Source organism: Vicugna pacos, chromosome 13 (genome assembly GCF_048564905.1).
Source record: "Vicugna pacos chromosome 13, VicPac4, whole genome shotgun sequence".
Taxonomy (NCBI): Eukaryota; Metazoa; Chordata; class Mammalia; order Artiodactyla; family Camelidae; genus Vicugna; species Vicugna pacos.
This window is the reverse complement of record NC_132999.1, coordinates 34732198-34745316: the sequence shown is the minus strand read 5'-3', so window position 1 is coordinate 34745316 and position 13119 is coordinate 34732198. Positions and strand designations below refer to the sequence as shown.

At 35.1% G+C, this 13119-nt stretch overlaps 1 protein-coding gene and 1 pseudogene across 1 annotated transcript in view; one reads left to right on the top strand and one right to left on the bottom strand.

Annotated features, from left to right (window-relative positions):
- ZSWIM5 (zinc finger SWIM-type containing 5) overlaps positions 1 to 13119 on the bottom strand; it is a 136594-nt gene that overhangs the window by 109927 nt on the left and 13548 nt on the right. The window lies entirely within an intron of this gene.
- On the top strand, positions 8012 to 8389 carry LOC140700842 (large ribosomal subunit protein eL31-like; annotated as a pseudogene).

Sequence of the window (13119 nt, the reverse complement as noted above, 5' to 3'; positions counted from 1 at the left end):
ATGTTGAATATTTAGCACAGTGCTGGCACACAGTAAATGCTTACTATATACATATTAGCTATTAATATTACTGTCATTGCCATTGTTATACAAAATAAGTGAGATTATATTAAACACCAATATTTACAAAGCTTTAAAAATCAGAAGACTGTAAGTTTATAGAACCAAGAAAGACATATTTTTATTTCAAAACTTTAGCTTGTCATTTGAATAATAACCAAGTATCATTTAAAATAAATGATGATTATGTTTGTACTATTGATAATTTAACCTTTAAATGAACCTGAAATAAAATTAAAATATTAAAATGATTCTTATTCAAGTAACTTTGGAGATTTGAAATGTAAGCTAAGAAACGAAAAATATTCTTAAACGGCTCAAAGTAGATAAGTACTAGGGAACTGTCACTGTTAAATAAACTTTGTACAAGACTAAATATCATATTTATTCCTTGTTATTTTGAAATAATTCCAAACTTGCAAAACAGTTACAATGACAATTCAAATAACTTTTTGGATGGGGAAATATTTTCTAATTTTTTCCCAACTTTATTGAAGTATAATTGACAAATAAAAATTATGTATATTTAGACAACCTGATGATTTAATACACACATACATTGTGAAATGCTCACCACAATCTAGCTAATTAACGTATCTATCACCTTGCATAGTACTATCTGTGCGCACACACGTGTGTGTATGTGTGCGTGTGCATATGTATGGTAATAACACTTAAGGTCTACTGCCTTAGCAAATTTAATAATGGTTTACTAATGGTTAATAATAGAGTATTATTAACCGTAATCACTATGCTGTATATTAGGTCCCTAAAACTTACTCATTCTGTAACTGAAAGTTTGTATCCCTTGATCAACATCTCCATGTTCCCTCATTCCCTAGACTCTGGTTTTATGAGCCTGACTTTTTTAGACTCCCAAATAATCCATGGGGCCATCTGAGAGTAAGTTGCTGGGCTCTAACACTCCCTTTAGACTTGGTGCTGCTAGTTTCCCTACTTTCCTGTCTCACTTCCTTTTCTCTCTTGCTTCTTGAAGGTCTGGACTGAATTTTTCAGGAAAGGGAGGCAGAAGAGAGAGATGATTAAAGTTTCAGAGACTAGAGAGAAGAAGAAAGTGGAAGAGCAAATATCATTTTATGATATCTTACAATCAGCTATTTTGCTATACTACAATTCCTTATGTTCCCCCAAACTATCCTGAAAATAGAAAATAAAGAGTACAGAAAAATAATAGGAAAGAAAAAGGAATATGACACTGGATAAGAAAAAAAACATTTTTTTAAATGTATTAAATCTTTGTTCTTACTTTACTTTATGCTTCCAGCCATTAAGAGTTGTCATAGACTATAACAAAGCTATGGACTATGGCTAACCTCTTTTTCTCATTTTATAATCGAAAAAACCATATCATGCACCTGGGGATTTTAAGGTACTTAAGTTTGGAGGCTATGTAGAACAGCAACAGCAAAAGAAAACTCCTATAATCCTACAATCCCTACAACCCAGACTGTAAAATCAATGTTTAAAGTTCAAGAGGGATATGCAAAATATACCTTGAATAGCAAAACACTTCCCAGTTCTGAACTAGTTAAATGAGAAATAGGAGCCAGAGGCTATTCTCCTGGCCCTTTCTATAAGGCAATTTAGGGAGACTGAGCAATCAGTTGCCACTGGATGCTAAATGGTAACCAGCTCTATAACACACCTTTATATTACCTCTCCCTCGTTTCCTATCTCACTTCCTTTTCTTTCACTTTTGCTTCCCTAGGACTGCATTCCCTAACAGCACAATTTAATAGCACATTAAAAATCCTTTCCAAGTTCAATGAAAAGCAGGAAATCTCCCTTAGTCCAATGCATTCTATGGCACAAACAACCCTGAGTTTTGTGACTTGCAAAAATGAGGATGACAGGTTCCAGACCGGAAAGGAAAAAGAAAAACTATCTCTATTGACAGAACTAACAAATGAGTTCAACAAGGTTAGAGGTATAAGATCAATATACAAAAATCAATTGTATTTAAATACACTAGCAATGAACAATCTGGAAATGAAATTAAGAAAAGAATTCCATTTATGATAGGATGAAAGTGAATAAAATACTTAGGAGTAAATTCAACTAAGCAAGTATAGAATCTGTACTTAGAAAACTAAAAAACACTGTTGAAAGAAATTAAAGAGGACCAAAATAAACAGGAAAGTATCCCAAGATATTGTTAAAATGGTATGGTAGACAGAATAATGCCCCCCAAATAAGCTACATCCTGATTCCCCAAACTTAGCAAAAGAGACTTTGTAGATGTGATTAAATTAAGGTTCTGGAGATGTAGAGATTGTCCGGACTATCTGAATGGGCCCAATGTAACCACAAGGTCCTTATAAGAGGGAGGCAAGAGGCTTAAAGCCAGAGATTGGAAATGTGACAATGAAAGCAGAGGTTGGAGTGACATGACAGGAAAATGGAGGAGGGAGCCAGGAGCCACAAAATATAGGTGTGGTTTCTGGAAGATGGAAAAAGGCATGGAAAGAGAGTTTCCCCTGGAGCCTCCAAATGGAACAAAGCTCTGCTGACAATTTGATTTTTGCACAGAAAGACCGATCTCAGAGTTTTGACTTCCAAAACTGTAAGACATTAAATACGTTTGGTTTTAAGCCGCAGAATGTGTGGTTCTTGTTACAGTAGCAACAGAAAACTAATACAAATGGCGATATTGATTTGTACAAATTAATCTACAGATTCAATTCAATCCCTATCAAAATCCCAGCTGGCTTTTTTGCAAAAGTGGACAAGCTGATTCAAAAATTCATACAGAAACTCAAGGGAACCAAATAGCCAAAACAATCTTGAAAAAGAATAACAAGAATAATCAAAACAATATGGTACTGGTACTGGCATTAAAACAGACATACAGGCCAATGGAACTGGATCAAAAGCCCAGAAATAAATCCATGGTCAACTAATATTTAACAAGGGAGCCAAGAATACTCAATGGGAAAAGGATAGTTTCCTCAATAAATTGTACTGGGAAAACTGGATATCCACACGCAAAAGAAAAACTGGGATCCCCACCTTAACAGCACTCACAAAAATTAACTCAAGATGGATTAAGTTTAAGACCTAAACTATAAAACTCCTAAAAGAAAATACAAGGGAAAAACTCCTTGATCTGGGTCTTGGCAATAATTTTTTGAATATGACACCAAAAGCACAAGCAACAAAAGCAAAAATAAACAAGGAGGACTACATCAAACCAAAAAAACCAAAAAACCAAAAAAAAACTTCTGTACAGCAGAAGAAATAATCAACAAATTGAAAAGGCAACCTATGGAATGGGAGAAAATATTTGCAAACCCTATATTGGATAAGAGGTCAATATCCAAAATGTGTAAGGAACTCATACAACTCAATGGCAAAAATATAAACAATCCAATTTAAAAAATGCATGGAGGACTTGAATAAACATTTTTCCAAAAAAGACATAGAAATGGCCAACAAGTACATGAAAAGGTGTTCAACATCATCAGGGAAATGCAAATCAAAACAAAGAGATATCACCTCCTACCTATTAGAATGGCTACTATCAAAATATGAGATAATAAGTGCTCTCCAGGATGTGGAGAATGGGGAACTCTGGTGCATTGTTGGTACGAATGTAAATTGGTACAGCCACTATAGGAAAACAGTATGGCAGTTCCTCAACAAAAATGAACTACCACATGACCCAGCAATTCCAATTCTCTATATATATTCAAAGGAGTGAAATCACTATCTCAAAGAGGTATCAGCACTCCCATGTTCATGGCAGCATTATTTATAATGCCAAAACATGGAAATAACCTAAGTGTCCATCAAGGGATGAATGGATAAAGAAAATGTGGGGTGTGTGTGTGTGTGTGTGTGTGTGTATACATATACATATATATAATGAAATATTATTCAGTTATATAAAAGAAGGAAATCCTGCCATCTGTGATCACATGGATGGACCTTGAGGGCATTATGCTAAGTGAAATAAGTCAGACAGAAAAAGACAAATACTGTGTGATTTCATTTATATACGGTCTCTAAAAACATCAGACTCATAGAAGCAGAGAATAGAATGATGGTTGCCAAAGGCTGAGTGATGGAAGAAAAGGAGATATGTTAGCCAAACTTTTAATTATAAGATGAATAAGTTCCAAGAATCTAATGTACAGCATGATGACTATAGTCAGTAATACTGTACTATATACTTGAAAGTTGCTATGAAAGTAGAGCTTTAAGGTTCTCACCACTATCACAACAAAATCGTAATTATGTGTGGTGAAGGATGTGTTAATTACGTGGAGAAAAAAAGCTTCACAATATAGATGCATATCACATCATCACACTGTATACCCTAAACTTACATATATGTACACATCAATTATCTCCATAAAACTGGAAAAGGAAAAAGAAATAAAATGACAAAGTTCACAACTCATACTTTCCAATTTCAAAGTTTACTAGAGAGCAACAGAAATCAGGAGGGTGTGTTACTGACATAAGGACAGACATACAGATCAATGGAAAAGAATTGAGAATCCAGAAATAAGTATAATTAATTTTCAACAAGAATGCCAAGACCATTCAATGAGGGAAGAACAGTCGTTTATACAAATAATGCTGTGACAACTGAATAGCCACGTGCACAAGAATAAGGTTGGAGACCTTTCTGTCACTATACACAAAAATCAACTCAAAATTGAATATAGAAATAAGTAGAAGAGCTAAAACTATAAAACTCATAGAAGAAAACATAGGAGTAAATCTCCATGTTCCTGTGCTAGCAATGATTTCTTAGAAATGTTATAAAAAAAAAAGCAACAAAGGAAAGATAAACTGTACTTCATCAAAATTAAAAACTTTTGTGCTTCCAAGGATATACTGACAAAGTGAAAATACAACCTACAAAGTGGAAGAGTAGGTTTGCAAATCATGTATCTGATAAAAGACTACTATCTAGAATAAATAAATAACTCTTTTACAACTCAATAAAAAGACAACCCAATTTAAAAATGGGCAAAGGATCTGAATAGTTATTTCTCCAAAGAAGATATGCAAATGACCAACAAGCACAAGAAAAGATGCTCAACACCATTAGCCATCAGAGAAATGCAAATCAGAATCAACCACAATGAGATACTGCTTCACTCCCCCCAGCATGGCAATAATAAAAAAAGATAGATAAGTGCTGACAAGGATGTATAGAAATTGAAACCCTTATACATTGCTGGTGGGATTATAAATGGTATAGCCACTTTAGAAAATACTTTGGCAGTTACTCAAAAAGTTAAACATAGTTATCATATGACCCAACAATTTTATTCCCAAAAGAAATGAAAATGCATGTCCATACAAAAGTCTGTTCATGACAGCATTATTCATAACCAAGAGCGAAACAACTCAAAAGTCCGACAACTAACAAACAAATAAACAAAATGTAGTATATCCATACAAAGGAATATTATTCAGCCATAAAAAAGAATGGAGTACTGATGCATGCTACATCACAGATGAACCTTGAAAACATTATGCTAAGTGAAAGAAGCCAGTCACAAAAGATAACATAAGATTCCATTTATTTGAAATGTCCAGAATAGGTATAGAGACAGAAATTAGTGGTTGCTTAGGGATAGAGGGGATGGTAGGATTGGGGAGTGATATTAAAGGGTACAGTGTTTCTTTTGAGATGATAAAAATGTTCTAAAATTGACTATGGTGATAGCTGCCCATATCTGTGAATACACTAAAAACCATTTAATTGTACACTTTCAATGGGTGAGTTGTGTGGTATGTAAATCATATCTTACTAAAAATATTAAGAAAAAGCAAGCAAGCAAGCCAGCCAGCCTAAGAGAGCCCCCAGTTCCAAAATACTAAGTCTCTTCAGGGACACTGCTGACACGCTCATCTTCAAGGACTTATCAAGCAGCGTTGGTCTCAAAGCACAAGGAAGGTTCCTTACTAAAACCTCCCAGTAATGCTAACTTGTGTTGGTAGTTTGCTAAATGACATAATTATCACACAGCTATATGACTGCAGTAAATTAAAATCCAACTCCTTAATTTTTCAATTCTAATCTCTAAGTGAATAAGCAATGGGGAGTAGGTGCTAAAAAGTTCTAAAATAAAGTTCTAAATAAAACTATATCTAAATAATAGAAATAAAACCATAAGATTTTAGTTAACTGACTTTTTTTGTTGCTAATTATCCTGATGATATATTAATAATATTTGCAAGGGACAACAAAGAGGTGACAATCTACAAAGCTCTGCAATTAGCACCCACATAATGTATCAAAAAACATTAATAAAGCAAGTTCAATTAGGTTATATTTTATCTTTAAGCCACAAATAATAGACCTGCTTTTAATGTCACATAATGTGCTACCTTAGCAACATATGGCATTCATGAAACAAAGGAGATTTACCAACACAAAGAAAAGTGACATCAGGAAGTAGATGACATTTAACATTGAGGTTATCACTGGGACAGCCCTTGATACTCCCTTGCCCAATGTCGGCAGTAAATGAACAAGTACACTGGCCAAGTCCTAAAAAGGGCATGATAACCAGGCTCAGACTCCTCAGTCATGACAGTCACCCCATCCAGTAAGCCTTCTAGACAAGTAGAGATTCTGGCCAAGAATCTAGACTAGAGATTAGAGGAGGGAGACAGTGAATACCAGTTGTGATTACGAGCTGTAGTGGCAGAAGCGGTAATTCGCCAACTAATCTTACTCTTGTAAATTCCCCAGATTTTTTAAGAGACCAAACAGAATGCTGGAGAAGTTGTTCCTATATAGGGTGAAATTACTATATGAAATGAACCCAAGAGGCACAAGGAGTACAGTGACTAGATATTCCCTTCAGGACCAAGGCATTCATTTCTCTAACTTCAGAAGAGTTGGCTGCTAGCAGCTCACAGCCAAGTCCTCTTCCACAAACTGCCCTCAATCAAAGTATTATGGGTGTGTTCTCTGAAAACAGAAACTGAAATTGGATTTGGGATGCAAGATACTCATTAAAAATCAACACCTGTAAAGGACAGGCAGCAGAAGCAGGACTGAGAAGAGAAAGAAGTCAAACTGTGATGCAGGCCTGACAAGCAGATACGGTTCTCTGCAGCAAGTGTTACCTGTCAAGAGTTCCATCTTGGGCCAAAAGAGCTGAGTTTTATACCACCATCTTGCTCAGCCATTTGCAAGCTGCCCCTAGAAAACTGTGACCTCAGGTGAAGCAGTTCTCTGTAGCTGAAGCAGACAGACCCTGAACCAGTTGGCAGTTGGAAGCCATTTGCTGAAAGCACTTTCTGCAGCTGAGAAGGTGAACTCTGCAGTTACATCTCTATCACAGAAAGAAACTGCCTACCCAAGGTCAGCCCACATCTAATTCCAGATAGCTCAAGTGTCATCCTAGCTCCAGAGTTCCCAAAAGGATTGACTAAAGTCTCTGTTGCAACTGCATCAGTTCAATCTCTCTGCCCTCCTAATCTTGCTTCCCTCACTCCATTACAAATGTCGTTCCTCAATAAACCTGCAAGCATATCTCCATCCCAGAGTCTATTTCCCAGGGAACATAACCTAAAAAAATTGATTGCATAGGAAGATTCAATAAAATAGTTATGACCTACTCTATTCAGTAACTTCCTAAGACAGTACTTTATTTCAGCTAGTACAAATCATTAAAACTTTACTGTCTATGGCACAGTAGTGTCAAGCTGTCATTCTGTTGAAACAAACAAAGGAACTTTTACAGCAGTATTTAGATAAGCAGCAAAACAGGATAAATACACCAGAGATGGCAAAACTGAAATATTTTACTAATAGAAACAGCAAATAATTGAGCGGTGTTAACCTTTAAGTAAATAAAGTAACTATTCTAATCATAACCTGAAAATGGGTAGAATAAAAAAATTAATGAATCCCCACAATCCCTTGCACCCTTCCTTTCCAACCCGGGACGGCAGAATGGCTCCCACAAAGAAGGGTGGCGAGAAGAAGAGCCAGTCTGCCATCAACGAGGTGGTGACCAGAGAATAAACTATCAACATTCACAAGTGCATACATGGAGTGGGTTTCAAGAAGCGTATGCCTCGGGTACTCAAATAAATCTGGAAATTTGCCATGAAAAAGATGGGAATTCCAGATGTGCGCATTGACACCAGGCTCAACCAAGCAGTCTGGGTCACAGGAAAAAGGAACATCCCGTATCGAATCCATGTGCGACTGTCCAGAAAACGTAATGAAGATGAAGATTCACCAGACAAGCTCTATATATTGCTTACCTATGTACCTGTCACCGCTTTCAAAAATCTACAGACAGTTAATGTGAATGAGAACTGCTGACTGTCTATAAATAAAGTTCTAGAACTGCCAAAAAAAAAAAATTTAACGAATCACATCTACCCATATTACATATATCAAGACTCAAAGGCAACAAAGGAACTTATTGCAGAATTTTTACCAAATAAAGCAGATTCTTCTACATAAATTAGCGATTCCTGAACTTTTTGAGTCATGGTCCTTTTGAATTTCAAATGAAAGTTACAGACTATCTTATCTGAAATGTTCATGTGCATTTGTAAAATCTAAAAATAATTTCAGGAGTTTGTGGATCCCAGAAAGTCATTTTACAGGTGCCAGGTTAAGAACTCCTTACTCCTAAATCATGTTTATAAAGGTAAAGTGACATCTCTCCAACCCACGTTAACTTAAAAGACAAAAGAAGCTGAACAGAAATGCAGCTGAATAAACCATCTAGTCTTTAATTTATTTTAATTATATTATTATACAAGAAATACATAAGTTTTCACTATTAAATAATTCACACAATACAGATTAAATTAAATTTCCTCTTGGTCACCACCCATTCCCCTTTCTCTTCACAGAGATTATCAGTTTGATGTAAATCCTCCTAGACTTTTTCAATGCTTTTTCAAAAATGTATGTATCTATTACAATGTAGAGAATTATTCTGGATAAACTATGTTAAGAACTAGCATTTTAAAATAACATAGTGATAGATACTAGTGATTTTCCTAATATCAGCAAATTGTCGCGTTACTGAGATTAATGAAATTTTCATACAACTCTTCCCTAAAACCAGTCTATCCATTTAATTGAACTTGACCCACAAATTCCAAATCTGGTTTGGAAAAAGCTAGTGTACAAATCAATCAATAAATCAATTCAACCAACATCTACTAAGCACATTCTATGTAAATCACTGTGCTAATGCTACAGAATAGTGGATCCCAAACATTTAAATCTGGAGAGCTTGTCAAAGACATAGATTCCCAAGCCTCATTCCAATCTTAGTTAACCAGAATTTCCAAAGGTGGAGCCCTAGAATCTATCTTATCAAAGCTCCTTAAGTGACTTGAGCAAAGTATAAAGCAGCAGTGCTAGGAATCACTATTATGAAAATCATAGAAATGAGTGAGACAATGTTTTCAATTCATTTCTACAAAGACCTCTTTAAAGTCCATTATGAAACCTGACAGGTATTGTGCTGGATGCTGAATATATTACAGGACACAGTCCTTGCCCTGGAAGTGCATATAGACTGGAAGCAAAGATAATATCTAATAACAAAAATGATAACACAAGCTGAAAGTAGAAAATGCTATCTGTCCTCTCACTAAAATGAATGCTCCATGAAAAGAGGAACTTTGTTTTACTCACTGCCACATCTCCAGTGGCTAGGCCACAACCTAACACATAACAGGTACTCAATAAACAACTGCTGAATAATGCATAGGATTAAAATAGAAGAAAAGTTTGATTTCAACTAAGTACATAAGGAAATGGCACTTTTAAGAATAGATGCATGGACTGTTAAGAGGCAGAAAAGGTTAAAAGAAAGAAAACTAATATTCACAGTACCCTTACAATGTGTAAGAAATTCCAAGTTGTCTTTGAATACATTATCTCATTTAACTACCATTCTGAGATGGTATTGTGTCTCCGTTTCAGAGATGAAGAAATTGAGGCACAAAGAGGTTAAGTAACTTCTCATTCAAGGTTACAGAGCAAGAAAGCAGCAGAACTGAGATTTGAACCCCAGTGTCCAAAAATAAGGCTTAGAAATTTGGATCTCGTTTTCTAAGAAACAGAATATCTTTGAAGGTTTTCTTTTTTCTATTTGGAAATCTGCTTTTTTAATAATAGCTTTATTGTGATATAATTCATACATCATAAAACTCACCATTTAAAGTGTATAATTCAGTGGTATTTAGTGTATTCACAGATTTGTACAATCATCACCATTATCTAATTTTAAAATATTTCATCACCCCAAAAGGAAACTCCATACACATTAGCAATTGCTTCCCCTATTTCCAGGTTCTGGAAACCAGTAATCTACTTTCTGTCTTAAAGATTTGCCTATTCTGAACATTTCATATAAGTCATATCATATGATATATAACTCTTATTTTAACACATTTTTTCCTTGTGGTAAAATATAATTAAGATTTACTATTTAACTGTTTTAAGTGTACAGTTCACTGGCATTAAGTACATTCACACTGCTGTGCAACCATCTCCACTATCCATCTCTAGAACTTTTTCATTATCCCATAATAAAACTCTGTGCATCCATTAAATAACTTACCATTCCTCTCTCCTCGCAGCCTCTGGTAACCTCTATTTTACTTTCTCTCTCTATGAATTTGCCTATTTTAGGTAGCTCTTATAAGTGGAATCATAAAATTGTTCCCTTTTGTGTCTGGCTTATTTCACTTAGCATCATGTCTTCAAAGTTTATCCATGCTGTAGCATGTATCATGATTTCCTTCCTCTTTAGGGCTGAATAATATTCCATTGCATGTGTATACCAAATTTGATTATCTGTTCATCTGTCAATGGACACTTGGATTGCTTGCACCTTTTGGCTATGGTGACTAAGGCTAAGGTGTACAAATAACTGTTTGAGTTCCTGCTTTCAATTCTTTTGGTTATATACCCAGAAGTGGAATTGCTGGATAATATGGTAATTTTACATTTAGTTTTTTGAGGAACTGCCATACCATTTTCCACAGAAGCTGCACCATTTTATATTCCCACTAGCAACACACAAGGGTTCCAAATTCTCCATATCCTCACCAACACTTGTTCTTTTATTTGGTTTTTTTATACCAGCCATCTTAATGGGTATGAAGTGATATACTATTGTGGTTTTGATTTGCATTATCAATGCTATCACTAATGATTAGTGATGCTGAGCATCTTTTCATGTGCTTATTGGCAATCTGCTTATCTTCTTTGTAGAAGTGTTTATTCAAGTCCTTTGCCCATTCTGGGGGAGAGGGTTGGGGGAGACATAATTAAGTCTATTTACTTAATTATTATTATTATTTTTGATGGAGGTACTGGGGATTGAACCCAGGACCTCCTGCATGCTAAGTATGCATTCTACCACTTGAGCTATACTCTCCCCCACTCCTTTGCCCATTTTTCGTTTTGTTTGTTTTATTTTTATTGAAGTACAGTTGATTTACAATGTTGTGTTAATTTCTGCTGTACAGCATAGTGATTCAGTTATACATATATATTCATCTTCATTATAGGTTATTACAAGCTATTGAATATAGTTCCCTGTGCTACACAGTAGGATCTTATTATCTATTCTGTATATGGTAGTTAATATCTGCTAATCCCAAACTCCTAATTTATCCCTTCCCCACTTCCCTCTTTGGTAACCATAAATCTGTTTTCTATGTCTGTGAGTCTGTTTCTGTTTTGTAAATAAGTTCATTTGTATCATTTTTTAAGAATCCACATATAAGTGATAAGTTATATATGTCTTTCTCTGTCCGAATTATTATCAGATTATCAGATCCATCCATATTGCTACAAAAGGCATTATTTCATTCTTTTGTGGCTGAGTAATATTTCAGTGGGTGTGTATGTGTGTGTGCGTGTGTGTGTGTCTCACTTTCCTTTTTTTCCCCAGTTTTGTAGATTTCTACTAGATTTTTTAAAAATTATAGTCAGTTTACAATGTTGTTTTAATTTCTGGTATACAGCACAGTGATTCAATTATACATACATATATATAACTTTTCTTATTTTTTATTATAGGCTATTACAAGGTATTGAATATAGTTCCCTGTGCTATTCAGCAGGACCCTGTAGTTTCTATTTTATATATAGTAGTGTCTACAAACCCCAAACTCCCAGTTTATCCCTTCCCACCCCCTCTTTCCTCCTTGGTAACTATAAGTTTGTTTTCTGTGTCTGTGAGTCTGTTTCTGTTTTATTAATCAGATCATTTGTTTCCTTTTTTTCCCAAAGACTCCACATATAAGTGATATCACATGGTATCTTTCTCTTTCTGGCTTACTTCACTTAGTATAATGATCTCCAGGTCCATCCATGTTGCTGCAAATGGCATTATTTTATTCCTTTTTATACCTGAGTAGTATTCCATTGTGTATATAAACACATATTCCATTGTGTGTATACAACTTCTTTATCCAATCATCTGTCAATGAATATTTAGGTTAATTCCATGCATTGGCTATTGTAAATAGTGCTGCTATGAACAGTGCGGTACATGTATCTTTTCAAATTAGTTTTCTGTGGATATATATACCCAGGCATGGGATTGCTGGATCATGTGGTAACTCTGTTTTTAGTTTTTTAAAGAAACTGCATACCATTTTCCATAGTGGCTGCACCAAATTACATTCCCACCAACAATGTAGGAGGGTTCCCTTTTCTCCACACCCTCTCCAGCATTTATAGTTTGAGGACTTTTTAATGATGGTCATTCTGACCGGTGTGAGGTAATACCTCATTGTAGCTTTGATTTGCATTTCTCTGATAATTATTGATGTTGAGCATCTTTTCACGTGTCTATCGGCCATCTGTATGTCTTCACTGGAGAAATGTCTATTTAGTTCTTCTGCCCATTTTTGACTGGGTTGTTTGTTTTATGTTATTGAATTGTATGAGCTATCTGTATATTCTAGAAGTTAAGCCCTTGTCAGTTGCTTCATTTGCAAGTATTTCTCCCAGCCCATAGGTTGTCCTTCCATTTTGTTTATGGTTTCCTTTGCTGTGCAAAAGCT